Source organism: Pelmatolapia mariae, linkage group LG7 (genome assembly GCF_036321145.2).
Source record: "Pelmatolapia mariae isolate MD_Pm_ZW linkage group LG7, Pm_UMD_F_2, whole genome shotgun sequence".
NCBI lineage: Eukaryota > Metazoa > Chordata > Actinopteri > Cichliformes > Cichlidae > Pelmatolapia > Pelmatolapia mariae.
The window spans coordinates 41,980,929-42,007,399 of NC_086233.1; the positions used below are offsets into that span (position 1 = coordinate 41,980,929).

The window sequence follows — 26,471 nt, forward strand, 5'->3', positions numbered from 1 at the left end:
TCCTTAGATGGTAAGATAAGTTTAAGTTTAAAAATGTTCTTAAGTTGGAAAAAACTGCCATGAAACAACTGAGTTTAGTCTTTTGTCCAGCTTGAGAGTAGAACTGAAAATGAAACCAAGGTTTTAAATGTGGAGAGGTACATTAGCTGATAGTGGGCACAAGTTATTTCTTATAAGACAGACTTGCGGTTGGCGAAAATTATAATCTCAATATTGTCGTGGTTTAGTTTGAGAACTAGGGCATCCAGCAGTTTATGTCACTAAGACAATCTGAAACTTTCTGCAATGTACCATCATCACCTGGCTTCAGAGAGAGATAGAACTGTGTATCAGCTGCATAACAGTGATATTTATCCAGAATACTGTGTGTATTCAAGAATGAGGACAACTGGTGGAAGACATAGTTCGGTGTAGGTTCTCAGTCATCTAGGTCATGGTAACCTAAGGAGCTTGGAAAGAACAGCGACTGCACTTCTGTAAGTTTCTTGAAGACCTTTCACCGCTCATCCAAGAAGCTTCTTCAGTTCTAAGACAGTGGAGGGTCCCAGATCTTTAAACCATACTGGGAGTTTTCCCTTAAGAGGGTTGTTGACCCACTTTTGATCATATGGCTCATCACATGTGCCAAGGTTTGAAAAAGTGTTTGGATCATTATCAGAAGAGGTTTCAGGCGAAACTATCGTGAGACCTTGCCTCAACTGATGCAAGATGGGAATGAATGTTGAGGTCCCTCGGAAGGGATCTCAAAACTGGATTGTAGGTGACAGGTGTAAGTGATTTTTGGCCACCCCCTCTGTTCAAAGATGGTTGTTCACATCGAACATAGATGGCTTCTTTCACTCCTCTGTCAAACCACCATCTGTCTCCTCTGTCCAAAATGTGAATATTGGCAACCTTGAAAGAGAAGAGGAAAGGAAGGAAGACGAGTTTCTCCAGAACCTTAGACAGAAATGGCAGCTTAGAAATCAGTCTTAAATTGCTTAGAACTGATAAATCCAAACCAGTTTTTTTAGAAGCGGCTAGACAATAGTTTAAGAGAATGAGGAACAGTCCCTTTGGAGACACTGCTATAACAATAGCGAGGATGTTGGGGTCAACTGTCTTCACCACATCTCTGAGAAATGGCGTAGGCAACACGTCCAGAGAGTAAGTAGTTGTTTTCATGTGCATGATTATATCAGTAAGATTAGCTAAGGAGACTGGTTTGAAATAAGTGAGAAAAGAAGAGCATGTTTGTGGCTCACAGGGGTCCTGAGATTAGAGCAGAATATTTGCTCTGATATTATCAATTTTTTTAGTAAAGAACCTTGTGTGTGTGAGGCAGTCTTAGCTATGGCTGTAGTGGCGGGATGCAGGACAGAATTAATTGTGTTAAATAGGACTTTAGGATTACCAGAATTCTTTGTAATAATCTTAGTGAAATATTTAGCTCTGTCTGCCTTGATGGTGCGCTAAGAGTTATTCAAATAGTCTCTAAACACATTCTACTTTTCTGTCTTACTGCACGAGTGGCATTATTTAACCAAGGTTGAGTTTTAGTTTATACCGTCTGCATTTGAAATGAGCAATTGAGTCCATAATGTTGGTGCGAGGTGAACTACAGCATGCAAGTAGCTCATCAGGAATATTGCAATGAATAGAACTTTCATTAATAAAGGAGCTGTAGCAAAAGCAGCAGAAAAATGGGGAAGGTTGAGACGTTTAGGACGTATTAAAAAGGGGGTGAGGGTTTGTTTAGGAGGTGAGTGAGGAATGGGAATATTGAAGAAAATGAGTTTATGATCAGATGGACATCAATCAAGATGAGGTCTGTGTGTCCTTGCTTGTATGTAGGGCCATTGACAGACTGGGTTAAATTAAATGACTCCAAAGTTGTAAAAATTCAGCAAACAAAGGTTTGGAGTGATAACACATGTAAATATTGAAGTTACCAAGAATTAGAAGCTTATCATTGGCGGCATTGTCACAAACGAAAAGTCTGAAAATTCCTGGATGAAATCTTTGATAAGAACACGTCTATACACTAAAGCACCGAGTACAGGAGAGGACAGATCCATCACGAACAGCTCTAGTTCAGAAGTACTGTAGTCTCTTCTGAGCATCACTCTGCATTCAAAGTGATCTCTGAAAACTGTTGTGGAGGTGGCCTGGCAACATGAGGTTGCCAGGTCACCTCCACAACCTGTTGTCGTGGAGGTGGTAACCTCGTGTGTTGAGGAAATTACAGTTTTCAGGAGTCAGTTTAACAAAAGGAGCTAAATCACCGGCTGGTAGCCAAATTTCTGTCATAAAAAAAGGCGAAACCATAGGAAACAAAGAGGTCATGGAATATGAAAGTCTTATTCACCACAGAACTTTCACTGAACACCATTTTAAGTGGCGGAGAATCCAGTCTAGTTGAGAAAAATGAGAGACTGTCCAGATGGATGGGACTTGCAGAAAAAGTCAGTTTCCCAAAAAATGAGTAAATACATGTATAGCGTGGGCTTCAAACGATCCCCAAGGGGGCACAGCACACATAAGTTTGGGGAGACAGCCGAGTCCTCGTATTTAGATGTAGAAGTTCAGATTTTGAATAGTGAAGCATTTCGCTATTCGCATAAAGGTCCAAGCTTTTGATATGGCTATAAAAACAGCACAGTCCAACAATAAAGCCAAGCAACACTCGGCAAGCATACATTTAAAAAGGGAGTCATAGTTTCTCTATTTGTTCACACAGCCAGGTTAAACCACGTTAGCCAACAAGCCACAGGGCTACGATTAACAAGCCGCTGCCAGAAAAGGAGTTGCAATTACCTGCTTGGCACTATGTATACCACCCACAGCTTGAGAAGCCAGATACTTGAGGTGCGTTAACCAACCAAACAGTAATATGTGGAAAAGAGCAGTGAGGGCTCGTGTTAGGCTGGTGAGTTAGGTGCTCAGAGGAGTTGATTAGCACGATAAATGATAAAGCCCAGGTTTTCCAGTCAAATCAAAGATAGTGCTCAAGGGCTAAATGGTACGTTAAATACTTTACAGTGAAAATAAAACAAAATCAAATAAACAAACATACAGAGAGCAGCGGCAGAAAAACGCCAGCAAACACTACTCCACTCGCTACGCCCACCTCCAGCTAGTATTTTGGTCTTAACAAGGGCAAGTGGGTTTTTTTTTTAACAAAGCAAAGGATTTACAACATAGCATTTCTAAACTAGTTTTCTTTAAGAAGGATAAATTATTTCTATTTGTAACAGAATGATTTTAGAAAGAATTAACAGGGTCAGTATAATTAGGCCTGTGAAAAACTGACCTTTGTATTGAGCCATAGCACAAACCAGTGCAGTACAATGCTTTAACTCTGTAATACTCAAAGCTTGTAAAACCAAGTTACAGCTGAGTGTTATCTTCCAATTTGCATACAGTAAGTTTGAGCTGTCACATGAGAAAGCATCAAACTTCAAACAAAAGATATTAATTTAGACTTGATAAAAGAATTGTTGATGTTCACAGAGCAAGAAATGAATATACAAAGTTATCACAGTGTTTCCAAGTGCCAAGACTGGATCATCATCAAGAAATTCATAGAGAGCAACACAGCACAGAACAAGTCTGGCAGAGATAGGAAGTGAGAGAGTTCAAAGACACCGGAAAAGAAATCTAGTGAGAGATGTGTCTGAAGACATCAGCCGAGACACGAGTGAATGACTTTGCTATAACCTATAGACAGTCACTATAACCTTACACAGAAATGGGCCGCAAAATTGCAGACCAAGAAAAACTCCACTTCTGCAGAAGAGACACCTTCAAACCAGACTGAAGTATGCTAAGAACAACCTGGAGAAAGATTATGGGTACTGGAAGCATGCCTGTTGGTCAGATGAGATTACATTAAAGCTCTTTGGTGGTGGTGGAGGTGCTGTTTATATTTGGAGAAAGAAAAAAAGAATACCATCCCCACAATGAGACATGGTGGTGGGATTATTATGCAGTGGGAATGCTTCAGCCCATCTGGAACCGAGAATCTTGTACAGGTGGAGGGAATCATGAAGAAAAAAAGACACGCAAAGATTTTGGAAAAAAAACCCTCAAGCAGTCAGCAGAGGTCTGGCTCTGGGTCACCACTTTGTCTTCCAATATGACATAGACCCAAAACCGTCACTTCAAGTAAATAACTACCTTCAGAAGACCAAGGTGAACGTTACGAACTGGGCTGCACAAATTCCACTGAAAACCTGTGACTGAAGTCCAAGTTCCATGCTACAAGACCATTAAATCTGGAAGAACTTGAGAGATTTGCCAAACAAGAATAGGCTGCAGTTTCTCAGGAGACACGTGTGAGACTTGTTGAAAAGTACAACAAATGACTGCCGGCTGTTATCCAGCAAAAAGAATACACAACTGACTATTATTATGAAGCAAATAATTACTTTTACCCTCTAGTTTGTATTTTTTGTGAAATAACTTTCTTTCATTGTGTAAAGTAAGCTTCCAAAATAAAGCTTGTTCTGATTAACGACACTTGGAAAACACTTTTTTTAAAAATACAAACACGGCTCAAAAAATAAATCTGCAGAAGATCAAAATTATTGGATAAAAAAGATCAACATGTACAGTATGTATTTTTTCAGCCAGCATGTACGCTTCAGTACTAGCTAATAGCAATTAATTTTTTAGCGTCCTGAATGGCAATTTAAGAGTAATTTTTGTTAAGTCACCAACAAAACATACATCTAATTTTTGTGTTTTTTTCATTTGGAAAGACAAACACAAAACAATGAGGCCAGGTGTCCCCGTAGTCTGTTTTTCAAAATAATTCCTACCATAAATGAGTGTGTGTAGTTTTAGTATGGTGACCACGGTGTAAACAGACTCCTCTGTAAATAAAAACTCAATGTTAAAAAAAAATTGCTTGCGTAAACATTTATCATGTTGAATATATCAGAAAACTTCATTGAAAAGAATCATTGAAAAACATGCAATGCGAAAACACTGAAATGTTCTGCCTTCATCAAAAGCTTTCCTGATGCCTGCTTTCCCGACACACCCACACACTCCAACCCACAAACACACAGCAGCGTCCGTGTCAGTTCATGTGCTGCCCTGGTGTCAACAAGCAAATGAACAATGGTGTTTACCAAATGGCTTTGTTGTTCAACACGCAGGCTTATTAAAATGGCATCTCATTACAGGCGCTGAGCAGCAGTTTTAAGAGATTATTTGCATTTTGTGAAACCACGTTCTCTTCATTATTATTCCGCATTGCATACGGATTTTCCGTGACCATAATAGCTGTTGATATTCATATTACAGGAAGCTTAGGAAATGGGTATGAAATGAGGCAAAGGCGGAGCTGCGATGGTGTACACACAGATGCTAAATTTTAAGCTTTCTTGCTTTTGACATTTCTGCTGCTAAAGTAATGAAATGTCCAAGAATTTATCTTCCACTGATCTTCTGTCAAGCCGAGGTTAACAAAAAGCACAAGATTCGTCTAGTAGCTGTTTTGTAGCTTTCAGTAAATTCCACTGATCTTCATAATTATCTTCAGTCAGCCAGCTATCCATAAACGCCAGACGTTCAAACTTCAATCATCTCAGAACACAATCACATCCTCTTATCTGCAATAGAGCATTTGATCGTATCTTACAAGCTCAGTCTTTTCTCTCAAGACAAATTACAGCATCAGTCAATTCAGAAAATGCACCAGAAAAACAACGTTTTTTTGCATCTAAATGAGAAAAAAAAGTTTTGGGGTTGTAGGAGTAATGTCTGACCGGATTGTTACATAGCAACAAATTCTGCACGGATAGTTGCTTGTGGTGGATGAATGAGAAGCTAATTATCATTTTACTGATTTTGCTTTAAAGTCAGACACAGTTCTCCGTGTTTTATTTCATACGAATTGTCAACTTGGTGTTATCACACTAATGATCATTGTATAACCCTGACAGTATGTCTTGCATGTCGTGCCAAACAAAATCTTTGAAACAGCTGACTTGAATGAGATGCTGTCATCTTGTCTATAAGATTGTCCAAATTTATGTGTGCATCAGTGCCTACAGCCTATTAACTGTTAATTAGCTTGGTGTGTTTATGGAAAACAATCCTAACAAGGAATTTGGAGTGTGTTGACCTGAGCTCACTAATGAGGTAGAAACCATTGTCTAATTAAATTCAGAAAATACGACCAAATGAGCTCTGATCTTTGGTGCTTAGCACTAATATGGTAACCTCCAACTTAAAAACAAAAACAAAACAAAAAACAGCAAAGACAAATATGACATAACTGAGTATTCAAAATCGCAATCAATAAAACAAAACAACACATGGCATCACCGTGGCTACATCTGTCTTTTAAACTCAGTGGTTAGTATATTAGTACCTGCTTTGCAGGTAGAACAACCTTAATTCTTCATGGCAGAAATTCAACAAGGTGCTGGAAACATTCCTCGAAGATTTCGGTCAATATTCACATGATAGCGTCACACAGTTGTTGCAGATTTATTGGCTGCACATCCATGATGAAATCTCCTGTTTCACCACATTCCAAAGGTGTTATATTGGATTGAAATCTAGCAACTGTAGGGGCTATTCGAGTACAGTGAACTCACTGTCACGTTCAAGAAACCAGTTTGAGATGATTTGAGCTTTGTGACGTGGCACATCATTCTGAATTATGTTGCAAACAAGATGGGTACACTGTGGTTATAAAAAAAATAACATGGTCAGCATCAATAGTCAGGTAGGCTGTAGCATTTAAAAATATGTACCAAGGGGCCTAAAATATCTCTCGCACCATCGCAACAACACTCCCAACCTGAACCACTAATATAAGGATGTATCCTTATAAAGCCCAGCAGCGCCTCCATTTCTTGAGGGTTTTGAGATGGAACAGGCTGCAGACTGACCTTCTAGTGTCCTTCTACCGTGCCACTACCGAGAGTGTGCTGGTGCACGCCATCTCTGTGTGGTACGCTGGTTGCACAACAGCTGACAAGAAGAGACTACAGAGGGTCATCAGAACTGCAGAGAAGGTGATCGGCTGTCCACTCCCCTCCCTGGACTTAATTGCCAGCTCAAGATGTCTCTCCAGAGCCAGGGCAATTATAAAGGACCACCCCTAACCACCACCTCTTCAACATCCTGCCCTCTGGAAAAAGGTTCAGATCCATCAGGTGCAAAACCAACAGACTAAAGAACAGCTTCTTTCCGTGGGCTGTCAGAACTCTTAATGCAAACTAAGAGTGTGTAAAGACTTCCCCAACACATCCACTCTGACACTGCTGTTGATCATCTATGTGCAATATCTCAGTCTCTCCATGTTCTATGCAATATTTTTGGCTCATGTGCAATATCCTTGGTATGTGCAATATTTTTCGGTCCTGTGCAATATTTTGGTCCCAGTAGAACTACCATCTCCACCCTAAATGACCATAGCCCCTCCACCCTTATTTAATTATTATATTATATAACTGCCCTTGTATACAGACCCACAATGTTTCTGTTTCAATGTTTCTTACACATACACCATGTATATAGTTTCACTCACATATTCACATAGCTTTTTATTTTATTTTTTTATTTTTTTCCCCCTCGTTGTATATTGGTTTCTCTTCTTCTTACTTTTGCACCTTTGTGGTCCAGCTACCCAATTTTGCTGTGCAAGAAACTGCACATTGACAATAAAAAGCTCTAAGTCTCTAAGTCTATCCGTTCTTTTGTGTTGCTTACACCAAATTCTGGTCATACCACAAAGAAACACTCAGGCGAATCAGTGTTTGTCCCCTCTTGTATTGTCCAATTTTGGGGACCCATGCAAATTGTAGTTTGCCGTGTTGTGTATTCTGTGCATTTGTTGCCTACCCATCAGGTTGAAGGTGTCTCCATTGACCTCATTAGCAAAGCTTTATTGCTCAGAGAACTGCTGCTAATCACTGGATTTTTCTCTGTTTTGGACCATTGTTATAAACCATGAAGATGGTTGTGTGAGAAAATCCCAGCAGATCAACAGTTTCTACCATGTTAAAGTCACTGAAATGACCTTCCACATACTTATGCTCACTTTGAACTTCAGCAGGTCATTTTAACCATGTCCACATGCATAAATGCATTATACCCAATAAACTATCTGGTAAATGTATAGGCTCTATGATAAAAACAAAAAAAAAATGTTGTAAGATACTAACTAATTTCATAACAATATTTTAATAAATATAATTATTAACAAGTGTTTTATGTTAATGCCCAGCTTTGCCTGAAGTTGATATCAAGTACAAAGGCAGTCTATTTTTAACTGGATTATTATGTTTTCTGACTGGCGATGATCACCTGTACATCACGTTTATCTGCTTACTGTGAGTTCATCTCAGCTTCACAGCACCAAAGAAAATAACAGCGTTATCACTATTTCAGTTTTTGCATTTTGGTTTTTGTCAGTGGCCGTACATTGAAGTTAGTCGAAATTTATTTTTAAAAAAGAGTAAAAGCTGGTTGAAGAACAGAGATCATACTTTAAAAAGATGTCATTCTTAAAAAGCCACAAACCATTGATGCTGCAAGGACGTTATCCTTTCAGTGGGTGTGTTTAAGACTTTTCTTTGATTGTTAAGTTTTTTTAGTAGTTTTGAATCTAGGAAATCAAGTGTAAACAGTTTTTATAGTAGCACAACACCCAAACACAGAAGAAAGAAAAAGAAAGAAGAGCAATCAAAAATAGAATATACTCTCAGTATGTTCATCAGGTACACCTGCTTAGCTTTTAATGCCCAAAAAAGTTACTCAAATTCACACTTGTTACAACCAACGTGTAGCAAACAGCATCTTTAAATAAACACAACATCCAGACTTGAAGCGATGGACTACAGCAGCAGCAGATCACACTGGGTGCCACTTCTGTCAGCTAAGAACAGGAAACTGTTTGCACGAACTCGCCAAAATCGGACAGTAGAGGATTGGAAAACGTTGCATGTCCTGAGTCTCAGCTCTGCATCAACATTCAGATAGAGTCAGAACATGCTGTAAACATCATGAAAGCACCGTTCAGGCTGGTGGTGATGATGTAATGGTGTGGGGGATATTTTTCTTGGCACACTTTGAACCCCTTAGTACCAACTACGCACCGTTTAAATGCAACAGCCTACGTGAGTATTTTTGCTGGCCACGTCCATCCCTTTATGGACACAGTGTGCCCATGCTCTGATGGCTGCTTTGAGGAGGACAAGGCGCCATGTTACAAAGCTCAAATCATTTCAAACTTGTTTCTTGAACATGACAGAGTTCACCGTACTCAGTCACCAGATCTCAGACCAATATTACACCTTTGTGATGTGGAGGAACAGGAAGTTTCCATCTGACTGTGCGTCTGACAAATCTACAAATGTGATTTCATGTAAATATGGACCAAAGTCTCTCACCTTGATGACCCCCTGTCATGAAGAACTTGTGCAGTTCTAAAGGCAAAAGGGGGACAAACCCAATACTAGCCAGATGTGTGACGAGTGAGTCAGTGATTATATTTAGATAAAAAGTCTACAAACAAAAGATTACAAAAGATTCAGCTTTTTACACCAAATTGTGCCTAATTATTTGATTATACTATCATGAGACTGTGACTGAATTGCATATCAGCATCACACAGAGACAACAAACAGTCCACAACAGAAATCAGCAATCAAATGAAAACCAAAAAAGCCTCCAGTATGTACTGATGGAAAACATTTAAACTGCAGCTTTTGGACTGTTGTTTTATGAACGGGTCTGTTGAGGTGTTTTTCCCCCATAGTTCTCTCCAGGTTCCCCTCAAAAAACAAAACATTTTTGATAATGATTCGTGTAATTGGGATATTAAAAAGGTGCAGCATGTAGCATTTGTGCTGAGCAGCAGATCTTAGTTGTTCATTGCGGGGACTGAATTTACCTTAAAGGGTAACTGCACCGATTTTACACATCAAAGTCTGTTTGCAGTTCTCGCACAGGGGGGTGAAGAGCACACGTTTGAAAAATGAAAAAAACAAAACAAAAGATCTGTGGATGGGGAGCTGCATAGTTAGAAAGACGTGAGCTTATCAGACCTCTGTAGACTGGACCTAATCTTCGCTTCAGGGTAGCAGGAAGTAGAATGCATGGAATAGAAAAGATGATATCTCTGCTCCTGCTTCTGCAGATTTTTTTTTCTTCCTTTTAAACAGTTGTGAGTTTAACTGGAGTGTTATGTGTAATCAAAGGGCCAAATTTTCCACAGCTCCAAAATATGTATACCTACTTAAAACTGTCTGAGTAAGATCAAGCAAGTATAGGATACTCGAGCTGTAGTAGTCCCAGTAACGGTCTCAGATTTTTGCCTAAAATAATCAGATCTCTGTGAGTTACTGCAAAGTGCAGATGCTCTGTATTAGTGATTAAAGTAGGCTTTCGCCCTAAGCACACATAATTCTCTACTTCTAAAGCATGATGTGTGCTGCAGGCCTGCAGTACATGTAAATTGCAGCTGGAGTGTATTTACCTTTCAGGTCATAGACGAACATAAAAGGCTTTTGCGGTCCCAGTGGTGGCGACTGTAATGAGGATGGGCTCTCCACAGCAGTCAGTGCTTTGACCCACATTAGCTCTCTGCCCAGGGCCCGCCGAGGCAGGATGGAGATAGAGAATAATAGCAGGATAGAGTGTGAGACGCACAATGTGTGTTAAATTATATTCACAAGAGTTCCACAAGACGGCATGAAGTTCATAAACTGGAGGGGATTTTAAAAAAGCCATTAAGAGCCCTTGGCACAGATTCCCAAGCACGTCTCAGCGCTATGATGATCTGTTCTAAATCACAAGTGAAACAACCCTACTGCAAAAGCATTGTCATTACTATTGTTCAGACTGCAGTGACTTTGAATGCAATAAATTTGATGTAACATCACTCACTCAGGGCGCTTTTATTTTGTTCAAGGTGACACACAAGGAACTCCTTTCATTTTAGGCTTTTTAGTGGGATAAAAGACTGAAATGGAAAAATCTGAGACATGTGACTGGAGTGCTAGCATTTTGCATGCTGGAAGTCACAAAAGCAACAAATTGAAGCTATATATGCTGTATCTAATCAGATTTTTAATCTATAATTATCAAACTAACGTAACAAGAAATCAGTGGGCACCGCTGTTAATGCCTATGCTAATGTGAAGCCAAAAACAGTCAGCAGCAAATCCACTATTTCCACATATTTGAACAAGTGTGAGGAAAAGACTGAGTTTGTTAAAAATAAATGAACTACACATTTATGAGATTTCTTTCTTTCTTTCTTTTTTTATCTTCAGCGGAAACAAATGGGCTGACTCCTTTATGCAGCAATATCAGACTGATCGTTTAAAAGATAAATGCTCTGTGTGATCATGAGCAAAAGGTTGTTCTTATTTTTGTTTTTGAAAATAAAATTATAGTGATAAGGAGTGTGGGAATATACTTTATATCTAGTTAAATCCACCTAACATCAACATTTTCTGAATTTCAAAAACAGTTTTAAATGTATCATCCACAGTCTAGAATATCAGCAGATGCAGAGTTATTTCTTTCTCTGCAAAATTTGAGAGATTTTTTGAAGTCATGCTGTCTGTAAGAAACAAACAAAAGAATTATTAAAAATGCAAATCTCACTATAGAAAATCAGTTTACACATATATAAGAGCTCATTTCAGCTGCAGATGACGATGGATGTGGTTTGGCATTGTCTTGCTGAAATATCCAATGCATTCCCTGAAAGACTTCATCAGACTGGAAGCATATGTTACTCCTGTATACTATAAACTTCTATATATAGCTTTCATATCATATGAAAGCTGCTCGAGTGCGTTCAGAGGCAGTAATGCCGCCCCATACAGTCAGAGATGCAGAGACCACAACAGAGTTTTCTACTTTGCCTCAATCTATTTTAAATGAGTTTTGGCCCAGAGAAGACAGAAGTGTTTCTGGATCATGCTCACACACGACTTCTTTACATGACAGAGCTTTAAACTGCATTGGTAGACGCCACGGTGAAGCGTGTTCACGGACAATGATATCTGGAAGCGTGGAAGAGTCCACACAATGATTTCCACGACAGAATCATGCCAGTTTTTAATGTGCGTCCAATATTGGTTTTCAGCCTTGTCCTTTGCACACAGACATTTTTCCAGATGTTATGTACTGTAGACTGTAACAGCCACTGAATTTGATAATAATAATAATAAGAAAGACGATGAAACAAATGCTCCACAGTTTGTAAATGCAGTTTTTTTAATCTCTGCCCATCTTTATCTCTGAGAAACTCTGCCTCTCTAGGATCATCTTTTTACACTCAATCTTGTCACTGACCTAATCTAAAATTGTCTCAGTTTTTTTGTGGGTTTTTTTGTCTGAGAATAAAATATGCATTTATGTGATTTGCCAGTCAATGCAATTCTGTTTTTATGTACATTTTACACAGTTCAACTTTTTTAGTGGTACGGTACTATAATGCCGTTTTGTCAGAGCGCACGTGTTTTAATGTTTCATACAAGATATCTTCCTGAGGGTGGTGTCTGGGCATACCAAGTTAATGCTCCCATTTTAGAATCAGAATCACCAGTGTGTGTTAGAAGGTTGGAGTGATGGTGGTGGAGGTGGGATGAGTTGGTTATTCAACCAGCAGGCTGTGGTTTGCATTCGTTGAGGATCTTTGTTTGGTTTAGGCAGTTAAACTGACTTATGTTATGTTTAGGAAAAGGTTGTTATGTGAGGGAAAATACACTGGGCTTGAAAAATGACATCATTACCCAGTCTGCGGCTGTGACAAAACTAATTGATGTTCCAGGAATGAACAAGCTTGAATACAAGTATCGGGCAATATTTGCCTTGTTGACTGATATCCGCCTGTCTCTAAATGGCTTTTATAGGAGTCACATGCTCATATTTATCTTTCGTGTCACATGAGTTTTGCACTGACTAAATGTTCGAATATAATGAAGACAGCGTGAAGAAAACAGACTTAAAACAGTTATTAAAGACATTTTTAAATGACAACACTTGAATTAAATAACAGGGGGGGGGGAAAATCCGCAAATAAATTATATCAATTCCAGTCATCATCCAAATTGATATAAACAATATGAACAATCAGTTTTGGAGTTTCACATCTAGGGAATCAGCAACGACTGAATCAGGAGGAAAAACGAGTATGACTCGAGTCTGCTGACAGTAGCATGTTGCTGTTTTCTTTTCCCTGAGAGGCATTTACAGCATTTGCCTCTAAGTGAAGCTCCTACTTTAAAACACACAATGAAAATAGAGAGCAGGAAAGAAAAAAAAAAAAGCTTGGCAATAAAACAGAGGAGATGTGTTTTGACTTTAACTTTTGTTCTGAAACCTATTAAAGATAAAATGGTGCCCCTTCACTGTGTTATACGGTACCTTTCTTTCATTTCTGCTTTTTCAACCTTAAGTATGACGATCATCCAGGCGCTAGCTGTCTCTGCTCTGTTTTAGTTGTGCCGTGCTTTGTGTGGCAGAAGCTAATTGAAGGGTAATTAGCTTCATGAGCTACACCTGGGCACAGTTAGCTGTAAAAGCCACTTTCTTCCTCCAAACCATCCCTCAGGCTCTTCCTGGCTTCCTGACTTTGCCCAGTGCGGTTCTTTTTCTTCCCGCGATTGTTTGTGCATGTAGTTCACTACTGACCTGCGGAAAAACACCCACTCTTAATTGAGTTATGTTTTAGTACATAAATTTTAATTTTCTAACTTACCACCGTGTCTTGTACCCCACTCCTTGTCGTCGTCCAAAAGCCCAGTTTGCACGGAGCTGAAGGGAGGGGTAATGTGGCTGAGAGCTATCTGTGATGAATGTCTTTACACAGCAGATGTGGTACAGTCTCTGCTAGTGTCATTAATTATTTTAAATCATCCGTGTTCATCGAGTCAATAATGAGCCAGCTGTCATGTATAAGAATACATCCCTGTGGAGTCTCTCAGCACTTTCTCTGCGGCAACAAGTATCTCATCCATCTTTTCCTGTCTAAATGTATACAGGCGAGAGTTTTGCTGAGCAAGCGGTTTCTGTTTCAGCATTTCACACAGTTACACGCGTTCCCACTTGGGAGCCTCCCAGTACAATCACAGTCTCCTAGTGCTGCTACTGACACTAATGGGGATTAAGTGCCTTGCTGAAGGGTACCTAGATGGGAGTTGTTGAATTCAAAGCATTTCTCATTTATTTTCTCTGATCACACTTTCACAGCACTTTTCACAACACACTCACTTATTAAAGCTTCAAAAGCTTGGCTCCTATAACTTTCATACAGGCTTCAGGCCTTCAATTTTCCAAATTATTCCCCAAATCATACTTTTTTTTTCCTTTTTTTTTTTTTTAAAGAAGCTCTAAATCTTCATTTTGGCTAGAGTTGGAATGAAGAACTAGGCACATTGGAGTTTGAAACAGAGAATGCATTGAATAAAAAAGCTCTAATATTTATGTCAGATTCATATTTGCTCCATATTTGGGTCTGAAGCTAAAATACTGACAATGTTCCCTCTAAGCTGCGCGCGTGCGCAATTGCGCAATGCTGGCACGGTCTCTGCGCAGAGAAAATCTGCGTTCCGCACACAAAAAAAATGGGATTAGTTGACAGGCTATGACAGCGTCCTTATGTGCCGACACCGGTGTTTTAGCTAGCAAAGCGATGTGGCTGATGTGGAGTGAAGCCATGTTAATGACAACGTGTACAACCACTGGAGATGTGAGCAGGACAGACGGAACAATTGTGTGGACTTTATACCAGTTTTTAAATTGTGTTGATAGGCCACGTAAAACCAGAGTTATGATAAAAAAAATATCTGCAATGTTTGTTTTCTTCCTGAATACTATCTTTGTTTATATTTACTGCGGGAAGAAACGGTAAAAACGGCGTTTGGCCCCTAGAGACAAAGCACGTACAAACTCCAAAACACTTGCAAACTCCAAAGCACTTGCAAAATCCAAAACACTTGCAAACTCCAAAACACAACGGAAGTGCTCCAGGATGCTAGGGGCAGTGTTGAGCTTTTGTTACCTAGTAACTACACAAGCCATGCAATGACCGGATTTGGGCTGTAGGCCGCATTTTAAGGCCGATTACGTCACAGCGACACGACGAAGGCTGTCCCAATTCAAAGGCTGCTCGAAATGCGGCCCTCAAATGCGTCCTTAATTTCCCTGAATTTTAAGGATGGGTCGGTGTAGCCTTCATGGCCCAACATACCCCAGATTTCATAGCGCGGCGGTGGTGTGGATAATTTTGCCGAAAAAACGGCGGAAGCAGAGCGGCCAAAGAGTAAACTTTCAGAAGTAAGTACTGAATATTAAGTCACTTATTTATGCGCAAATGTTTTTATAATGAAGAAATTAAAACATTACTGTTGGACACATGTTGGGAAAGTTATGTGACATTAGCTTGGTTTTAAAGCCTTTACTTAAAAATATTCGCCGTTCAATGGTCGACCTTAGTCTTACAGAGATGTGATGATTTCATGGATAATTAAAGTCAGTCATATATCCACAAACACAACAAGCTGAAAGTCAGTGATGCTGCTCGGTTTGCAGTCCTGAATATCACGGCACAAGCAGGATTCACTGCACTGTTAATGTTAGCTATGTTATATTGCTGCCTCTGTTCGGTGGTGTCGAGCCAAACGGACTTTAACGTGTGTTTGAACGAGCTGACGGTTCACTCGTTAAGCTGAAAGAAAGATGCTTTAATCACAGGAGTCACACATGTGTCCACTGGACCATCTGGGAACTCTTCTTGTTTAGCACTCGTAATAACACAAACACTAAATCCTCCTTCTCTTGTGCTGTTCTGTAGCAGTGTATACACCTGAGACTGTCACCTGTCTGTCTGTCCTGCACTCTCTCTCTGTTTCTTTCTCTCTGATTGTAGAATAAAAGTATGAACATGTATTTATAAGTTACACTTGTGTTTGAATCCTGCAGCTTATCACACATTTGATTTCCTTGTGTGACAACTGCAAGTGTCCAGAGTGAGGACAGACTGAGGGACCCACTGCTGCACATCATCTGTGAGGCTTTGCACCCCTGATGATCCACCAGGACAAACTCAGCAGTGTGTGAGGAAGAAGAGGAGGAAGAGCCAGCAGCAGCTGACAGATGGAGAGAATAGACAGACTGTTCCCTGTTTGTGAAGGACTGCTAGGAAAGTTTAACATAACTAATGTCTGTCCTGAATCAGTCTTATTAGGTAACCTTCAAATAATGTTATCATTCCAGTGTTTTCAGTGTGGGAGAAAGTACTCAGGGCCTTCAGGTTACACACTATGAAAGGCAGCAACAAGTTTAATGTTCAGAAACCTAAAGTATGTATCAGCAGCAGAATGGAGCTAAAAATAAATGTTTGTTTCAGTTCTATGAAGCTTTGAGTATTTTGGATTAGTAGTACTGCTGTGTTTGTTGCATCATATTGCTGTAATTGTTTATATGCTTTATATATTCTGAGGTAAGTTGATCTATAGTGTTACATCATATTCTATAAGGATGTTATGTGTTTGTAGACTTTCTGCCCAGTTTGACCCATTTAGCAGAAGTCAGTCTGTTTAAGGCTCTGATATCTATTCTGTATGACTTAAAGCAGTTATGACATGGTCTGATTTTCTCACCCAATAAAGGAATATTTCATATATCAGTCTACTCTTCATTTTATCAGAAACAGTTATCACAGCTCGTACATTTTCTTTTTATAAATATATGTAAGCAATGAGCCAAATTTAGTAATGCCAACATACTGAAGGAACAACATTTGTCTCTTATATATGATACACATATATATATATATTAGGGGTGCAACGATACTCGTATCGATATTGAACCGTTCGATACAGTGCTTTCGGTTCGGTACGCAAGTGTATCGATCAATACAAGATTTTTAATTTATTTTATCAACTTTTCTTCTGACGATGCTGTCTGTGTTGAGAGCTCAGTGGATCTGCGTTCGACTACTCCGCCTAGGCTGCACTGTCGAGCGCAGATCCACTGAACGCAGCGCAAGCTAGCAAGACAGAAGCTTAGCTCGTTGCAACATGGTAAATTGAACCTCCCCCGCCCTAATTCAGATCTGGCCTTTGGAACTATTTTGGTCTTCATGTGAAGTATGACCCTGAAGGTAAGCGCATCATGGACAAAAGTAAAACAGTATGTTGGATGTGCCACGCAGTGTTCAATTACATGGGTGGGAACTACTGCGTTAGTGCAGTTTGCTCGTTAACGTGTTGACGCTGTCCAGCCCCACGCACGGGCGATCCGCGGTAGCTCGTTAATGGAGATTTGCCGTGTTGTGGCGTTAACGTCATTTCAGATTAATGCTGACAGCACTAGTGGGAACACAACGAATATGACTGCACATTTACTCCGACATCATCCTAGTGCAAAGACAAGTGGAAGCAGACAAAAACAACAAGCACGCATGCTACAAACTTTACCCGAGTCATTTAGACAGCCGTTAGCGCATGATTCTCCTTATGGGGACCTGATATGTTTAATATGCTGCTGAGAGTATACCCCAGAAGAAGCGTATAGTATAGCTTTTATTTTGGAAAGAGCCATTTCTCTGTAATAAACTCTCTTTTCCAAAGATGAGGGATTTCTCCATCAGATATTAATTTTTTTATTACTTTGTCGTTTCAGCAACATTAAATTTAAAAACTGTACTTTTGAGTTAAAATATATATTTATAATTTTAATAAATGACAAATTAAAAAGGCATGAACATTTTTTTGTATCGAAAAAATATCGAACCGTGACACCAAAGTATCGAACCGAACCGAACCGTGAATTTTGTGTATCGTTGCACCCCTAATATATATATATATATATATATATATATATATATGCACTGTCAAAGATACTTGTCTTTGAGTGAAGATTTAAGGTGATAAGACATATAAATAACTGCAACTTGAATCTGTAAGCTCAGTATTTAACACAGAGTTCATGTTAACTGCCATAATAACTAATAATGATTAATATAATAACTATAATATTGGCCATATAATATTTACATTACCAAAGTGATATGACTTTAGTCTCATGAACAACATTAGCAAATTGTTATTTACTAACTAATCTTAAATGACTGTTCAGTACAGAAATGAAGCCCAAAAATCATGTTTTACTGTCCTGTGGTCTCAGCCTCAGATACATATCAAATCACACAAAGCTCTTGTAGAAACAAACAAACAAATGAACAAAATATGTTCTCCTTCGTTTCTGTCAAACAAAGTTGTATGACACGTTTCCAGCCGTTAGTATCATGGTTGCTAGGCAACCTGGGAAGCGCGTTGGTCATTGGTACTTCATGGCTTGTGTAGTTACTAGGTAACAAAAGCTCAACACTGCCCCTAGCGTCCTGGAGCACTTCCGTTGTGTTTTGGGGTTTGCAAGTGCTTTGGAGTTTGCAAGTGTTTTGGAGTTTGCAAGTGCTTTGGAGTTTGCAAGTGTTTTGGAGTTTGCAAGTGCTTTGGAGTTTGCAAGTCTTTTGGATTTTGCAAGTGCTTTGGAGTTTGCAAGTGCTTTGGAGTTTGCAAGTGTTTTGGAGTTTGCAAGTGCTTTGGATTTTGCAAGTGCTTTGGAGTTTGCAAGTCTTTTGGATTTTGCAAGTGCTTTGGAGTTTGCAAGTGCTTTGGAGTTTGCAAGTGTTTTGGAGTTTGCAAGTGCTTTGGAGTTTGCAAGTGCTTTGGAGTTTGCAAGTCTTTTGGAGTTTGCAAGTGCTTTGGAGTTTGCAAGTGCTTTGGATTTTGCAAGTGCTTTGGAGTTTGCAAGTCTTTTGGACTTTGCAAGTGCTTTGGAGTTTGCAAGTGCTTTGGAGTTTGCAAGTGCTTTGGAGTTTGCAAGTGCTTTGGAGTTTGCAAGTGCTTTGGAGTTTGCAAGTGCTTTGGAGTTTGCAAGTGTTTTGGAGTTTGTACGTGCTTTGTCTCTAGGGGCCACCGTAGGAAAACGCTCGAATGCACTCTCCACCTGTGAGCAAAAACAAAACCAAAAAAACCCTCCACTCTTTCCTATTGGTCGAAAAATGTACCATGTCGACCAATTAAAAAAATTATATGGCAACATGGCATTTAGTTGTTTAAGAAAGGGGGAAGTTTTAGGAGTGATGGCGGTGTTTTGAGATGTGAGAGATTTGCAACGTTTAGCGTGTTTGGAGTCTAAAGTTAGTGTGTTGTCTTGTGTAGTTAGTGTGTAGTGTAGTCAATAGTTTTGTTGTGTGCGTCAGAACAATGAGGCGACTGCTGAATGTTACAGGGGTTACAGGAGAGATACATCTCCTGTTGTCAGGCCTGCAGGTATCAGGCTGATGTTCTCCTTTATCTCATAGTGGACAGAAATTATTTTTTGGAGTGGCACAAATCATTTGTGTGGCATCAAATTTGATGCAGAACAGCTGATTGTTCTGTAAATAGTTTGAAATGTTTATTTAAAAAAACGCATTGGCTGCATTTTTAGGTAAACAGCTGCAAAAACAAACTTTGTTGTTTGCAAAACTCAGTTACTTTTTTGAAGAAGTAACTATATAAAATGGTAAATGGCCTGTATTTGTATAGTGCTTTACTAGTCCCTAAGGACCCCAAAGCGCTTTACACATCCAGTCATCCACCCATTCACGCACACATTCACACACTGGTGATGGCAAGCTACATTGCAGCCACAGCCACCCTGGGGCACACTGACAGAGGCGAGGCTGCCTGACACTGGCACCACCGGGCCCTCTGACCACCACCAGTAGGCAACGGGTGAAGTGTTTTGCCCAAGGACACAACGACCGAGACTGTCCAAGCCGGGGCTCGAACCAGCAACCTTCCGATTACAAGGCAAACTCCCAACTCTTGAAACACGATCGCCTATATAATTAATTGCCCCACATTGGTCATTATATACTGTATTTTGCAGACAGAGAGTTACAGTACTCTCTCCCAGACCACAGACTCATACTCATAATACAAGTCAGAGCTTTATTTTTTTTAAAAAAAGAAAGTTGTGTTTTCAAAATTGGAGTTCAAGTTATTTTTACTTCCAATAGTGTTAACATGCTACACAGGTCATGAACAAGATTTTTTTTAATTTTCATTGTAAGTGGGCTAAAGCAGTTAATTAAAAGTAGTCTAACATAAATGTAAATGCTGTAACTTGATTATTTTAATAAACCATGTAACTTGGATGGATTTGATTCTGGCGTGACCACAGTGCACACGTCTAATGTTGCTCACAGTGGTCCAGGGGACCGCTCAGCGAGTTTGTGTGTTCGCTCAGACACGTGAAAAATTAGAGGGAACATTGGTGCCAAAAGGTTTCATATGTTTGGAAACTACAGAGCTGTTGTTGCAGAAGCTCAAAGAGGACCCACCGACTGTACATACTTTCCATATTTAAATAATGTGTTGTGATAACCTGTGCATCTGCCAAGAGGATCAATATGGAAAAGAAATAGAAAAGGTTAACATTATAATTTATGAAAAAAATGCAAATGGGGCGTCTTTCACAAGCAGATACAAAACAAAAAAGTTGTAACTCAAGGTATAAAATACCCACCAGCCTAATATCATGGTAGCTTGGTGCTGTAATAGGATGCACCGCTGGAACAAGACAGTTTGTGAAATTCCTTCTTCTAAATATTCCACAATCGACTGTAAGTGATATTATGCGGTGGAAGCACTGAGGAACCACAGCCACTTCAGCTATAAAGTGGAAGACCATGTAAAGTTACAGAGGTGCATAGTGTGTAAAGTCACCAACGATCTGCTGACTCAGTAGCTGCATAGTTCCAGATCTTCTCCTGGCATAAACATCAGCTCAAAAACTCTCCACCAGAGCTCCGTGGCATGAGTTTATAGGGCTGAGCAACTCCTGTAGATGGCCCAGTACTTTTGTCCATATAGTGTAGCTCATTAACATTGTCTCACAGAACCCTCACTATCAGAGGAACCTACCTAATCAAACTAGTATATCCTGCGTCTTGACATATCTGCAGTATCCATTATGGGGTGTAAAAGGTGGCATTTGCTGACCTAAACTGCCTCAGTGTTTGACCTTGTTTTCCTGAAACTCTATCCCTTTAAATATTAACAGAAACTGAGATATCAGTAGTGTAAAGAAACTACTTCTTGAAGCTCCCTGAAGAAGATCAAGCAAGCTTGAAATTGCAACACTTAGGAGCTGCAAAGGCAAGCTGTGTTCTTTTTCACTTTTCCATATCAATTTAAATAAATCTTTCCCTGCTTTTTCTAATGACTGGGGATAAAAAGAAAGCGACAATATAGACAGTATAGACAATATATACATAGACAGATACATATATCCCATTTGGAAAGGAGATACAAAAGGAGGAAAAACTGAAACCCTGTCAGCTGGGCTATAAAAATGGCTTTGATTTCTGGCAGCTTGAATATGCAGTTCAAGAACAGTCACTCTAATTTAATAAATTTTGCTGCAATTCTCTGACTTCTCAGAACAATTCAGGACTACGTAAAATGTCTCCACGCTGTATTTGAAGCAGCATTTATTTAGTTTTCTCAAAAAATGTATTTTTCCTCCAAAAACCTTAGCCAGGACGACCTGGCTTCTAATACCTTTACGCATTGCAGCAATTTCCCTTTCTTTCCGTCGGTTTAAGAAAACACGTCAGGAAAAAAGGAAATTACCGCCGTTCTTGCTCTTTTTTTTTTTCCTGTTGTGTTTGTAAAACAAAAATATTACTGAGCAGGACAAATCTCCCCCTCATTTCTGTTTTTGGAGAGGCTGTTGTTAATGCGCAGCACTTAAGATAAACCCTCCTAGGACGCATAACAATTTTTAACGTTGGAACTCATTGGTATTCCCCTCTACCTGTTATTATTTCGCCGGCTCTAATCTAAAATGACTTCAGTCCTAGAAATGAGCTCACAGGGCAGACGCACTGATAATTTGCTGAGGGGGAGAAAAAAATAACAACTTGGCAGAGAAACATTTTAAACTAAAGCAAACACACTAACAAATGGCACTTATTTATTCACAGACGCACCTTCATTTCCATATAAATGTACGTGACCTATAAGGGGCCTGTTTGTTGTTTAGACGCACTGAGAGAAAGCAAACAAAAATCTAATTTCTCAGTATTTTCTCTTGCAGTGCAGGCATGTGGCTCTTATTTGGCCTTGTTGGATATTCTTTCATTGTCTCAATATCTGATGTTCGCAGGCTTCTATCTAAAACGACGGTTCCTGTGTGAGTTGGTGTGTAGGTGGAGGTGGTTTAGGGAAGACGTTCATAATATTGACTTACAGCCGTCGTTGTCTTTCCACTTATTTTCACCGCTGCATCTCTCAGGTGCCGCCGTGGAGCTTTTTCATGACAGAAACATAAAATGGCTTATTTCTCTTGCAGATGGCAGATCTTTTGTTTTTTTCTCCCCCACCTCTAAAATGGAACTCAAGCAATGAATAACACAATGAATAATAAGTTGTTTATTCAGTTATTGGGCCCAGCAGCAGGCCTTTGCCAAAATTGTCCCTGTCACCGGGGAGCTTGTGGTTTCTCACACTGAATGCTGCGTTTTCGTGTTACGAAACATCAAAATTAGAGAGCGTGTCCTGGGATGCTTAGTTTTTGTTTTTTTAGATGAGGTTCCAAATAGGACATACTGTATAGTCGGGGTGATTCTTTTTCGTTAGAAGACACTGAGCACATATCACCCCAAACAGGGCTGAGAGCGTTTGGTTTCTTTCAAGAGATGTCACTGATGTTTAATGACTTCTGAAACATCACCGGGCGTATGTTCCTACTGCACGCAAGCTAAACAGATGACCGACAGACCCCTGCACAAGCAGGTAGATTAATGACAGAAATTATCCATTAATAGCAGCCGTTTTGCATAATCCAATGATAAACCTTCAAAATGAGCCTTCTATAGCCTATTTGTGCCGTTGCCATTGGCCACATCTGTGATGTTGAGCAGCTCATCAGAATCTAATTAAAGATGGATATCCTTCCAGCTTTGTGATCAATACTCCAGGGCTGCAAAAACCAGCAATTATTATTTTTTGATTAAACCCTTAAGGCCTAGTTTGATGTAAAAATGGCTCAAAAACTGTGTGGCCAAAATGAACATTGAGCCCTGTTTGTTGGAGAAACTACTGGAACACAAAAAGTCTCTGAGCTAGCCTGAACCACGAAGTCAGATGATGATGAATCTAAACCAGAGCACGCAGCAGCCTTGTAACAGGGAATCAGTGTAGTACTGATGCTACTCAACCAGCTTTAAAAACTCTCAGTTCCAGCTCTTATGAAGTCATAGTGGTAGTGTTTTTATTAAATAACCTCGTCCTGATACAAGGACCACTTTGAAACAATTGGAAATAAATGTTTTTGGTCTGGCCTTTAGTGCTATTTATGCATCTATATTGTTTCGTAGAAGTTACCCAGTTTTAGTGATGTCGGCTGTAGAGATGCCTCCTTTTTCTGTGGAACAATGGGAGCAGCTGGCACTCTGTGTGGGTGAAAGTGTCATGGGATGGTAGCAGTGAACTGGTTCTAGTTAGAAATGGCTCCTATGTACTCAGTTGCAGACATGCACATAGACACTGTCATTCCTATTAGATTTTTTCCTACACAGAGCCTTGCATTCCAGTCTGTGGGTGTTAAAGGACAGCCCAGGTCACAGACAATAACATAGGATCAAATGCTGCTAGAGCCTCGCATTCCAATCCGGTAATGCCATTTACATCACTCTGACCCAAGTCGACCCTTAACACTGGTTTAAATCTGTTCACTGAGTTTCTGGATTTTTCCAAGTAACTGGGTCAGGATTTCTGGGAGTGATACACGGCTGTAGAGTTTTTCAACAAAACAATGAAGCTGGATCAATAGTAACACGGGCCACAGGAAAAACATGTATTTTTGAATTCGGAGTGAAACGCCCCTTTAAAGCTGCACTAATTAAATTTTTTAAAATTCAGTTTCTTGTATAGCAACTGTAGAACTATATAACTATAGAACAGGTGTTTCATATTATAAGGTAAAGATCCCACAATATTATAGAAAAGACCGCAGTGATCAGCTTTTCTATGAGCAAACTCTCTGTGACAGTGCAAAGGAAAAAAACAAACTCCCTTTTAACAGGAAGAAACCGACGGCTGAACCCGGCTCGAGGACGGGCATCCTTCTGCCATGACAGTTTGGGTGTGATGGGAATGAGAACAGAAGGGAGAGCATAGAGAAACCACAAATGAGGAGAAAAAGGACAAAACGCAGGCTACAGGAGACTAGACAGAACTTAGCGAAAAGGAGTGAGTGGAGGATGAGCCCACAGTGTATCTTAGCGTGGTGGCTCAAACATCCTAAGGACATACACAGCCTGAGGACAGCTTTGCAGATCACTGCTGTTGTAGATGTTAATGATAGTGTCACTATCTGGCTCTGGGATACTGTACTTGTGGTGTTGATGGTCCTGCAGAAGATGTTTGATGCTTTGTATCTTTGTGATTTGTAGTAACAAAGTTCTAAAGACACAATCTAAAAATTGGTCCTTTGCTGGGCTGTCTTTCACGTGTAGACACAACATTAGTTCATCCCTTGAATTAGTTTATTTTTTATGACTGAATAATTGATAGGTCAGTCGTTTATCAAAGGTTAAGCCCTTTCTTTCCAAGCGTGACTTGGAAAGTGTTATTCATGCCTTTATTACCTCACGTTTAGATTATTGTAATTCTCTTTTAATAGGGGTTGGGCAGGGCACTTTGTCACGCTTGCAATTAGTGCAAAATGCTGCGGCACGATTTTTAACTGGCAGAAGGAAATTTGATCACATCACTCCGATTTTGGCCTCTCTACACTGGCTTCCAATTGAATTTAGGATCCGTTTTAAAGTCCTTTTATTGGTTTTTAAATCTCTAAATGGTCTGGCACCTGTTTATTTGTCTGACTTGTTGAAGCCCCACGTCCCCACTCGTTCCCTTTGGTCAGCTGAGCAGTTGCTGCTTTCGGTCCCAAAGTCACGGCTGAAACTTAGAGGAGACCGAGCGTTCTCTGTTGCAGCGCCGATGCTTTGGAATAACCTTCCTCTCCATATTAGACAGGCTACATCAGTGCCAGTTTTTAAGTCTTTATTAAAAACCTATTTTTATTCCCTGGCTTTTAACTCTGTGGGTAACTGATTGATTTTTTATTTTTATTTTTATTTTTTTTGTTATTGTTATTGCTATGTCTGTTTTTTATTACTATGTGCATATTAGTATTGTACAGCACTTTGGTCTACCAGGTGTGTTTTTAAAGTGCTATATAAATAAATGATGATGATGATGATGATGAAATGGCTTAACAAGCAAAAAACAGTCCTCTTAAAATTAGCAGGTGCAAGGACTGGACTGAAAATGAAAAAACAGTCAATGTCCAAAGAAAAACTTTGAAATCCTGGAGAGCTATTGCTCAAGACCACAAATAACAAGCCTGTGTGGAGGCACAATATGAAGAAATCTGGGGCAGGTCAAGAAATTGCACAGTACTGTATGGAATTACTGCAGTCCAGTCTAATAAAAAGAAGGCATTTACTGTTCAGTGTCACTCTGACACAGACTGTCTGCAGTGTTGACAATGTGACGCGGATAAAAATAGGCAGAGATTTGCTTAATGTGGGAGTTAAAGGACATCCCCAGGTCACAGACAGTACGAATGGATCAAATGTTACTAGCTTGACAACGGAGAGGGTTACCATCTGACTTCACAGTTCCCTCTGCTCCACAAAGCTTTTTAGTGTCTGTATTTCTATGGCTTACACCTTTTAATGCAAAAAAGAAGCAAAAGCCGAAGCACACAGAGACTTACCTTGGTTAGGTTTTTCTCTGGAATTAGTGGCGTTGGCAACAAGAGTGTAAATATTGGCCATAAACATGTCAAGTGCCAGGCAACAACATCTCAAATGAATACTAATGTTACTGGTAGATGCATAAAAAGGTGATAACACATCAGCCATAACAGCCAGAGAAGGTGATAACATCTTACTGTTATAGTTATAGTTTGCACGCCTACCACCAGAAGCCATAAAGACATTTTTCCTTATTTAATACAACAGATGTCATTTTTGAATGATTTAATCAATTGTAAATCCTTTAAAATGTTACAAGTTTCTGAAAAGCTCTTTGAAGTTTATTCAGTGCAAACACAGAGTTTAGTTTGAACTGAGAAATTTTCCTATTATTTTTTTTTCTTTCCAGCAAATTGAGCAACCTCACTCACTACGAGCAGTCACGATTACCCCTCTTTTGTTTTCTTTAACAACTCTGCCTTGCCTGTGATTTTCTTCCTTTATGTGTTTTCCTTCTTTATATGTCATGTTTTATTCTTCTTAATTAAAGAATTTTAAAAAAGAGAATCTCTGAGGTGGAAAAATTGTCACATAAGAATCTGAAACCTGTGAGTATTGGGCTTTTTTGGAAAGATAAATTACATAAAGCAGCTCTGTTAACAAAAATAAATAGAAATGT

At 39.5% G+C, this 26,471-nt stretch overlaps 1 protein-coding gene across 3 annotated transcripts in view; it reads left to right on the forward strand.

The window, feature by feature from the left end:
- The window catches only part of LOC134632283 (alpha-1,3-mannosyl-glycoprotein 4-beta-N-acetylglucosaminyltransferase C-like), a 68,543-nt gene that overhangs the window by 39,885 nt on the left and 2,187 nt on the right, over positions 1-26,471 (forward strand). The window lies entirely within an intron of this gene.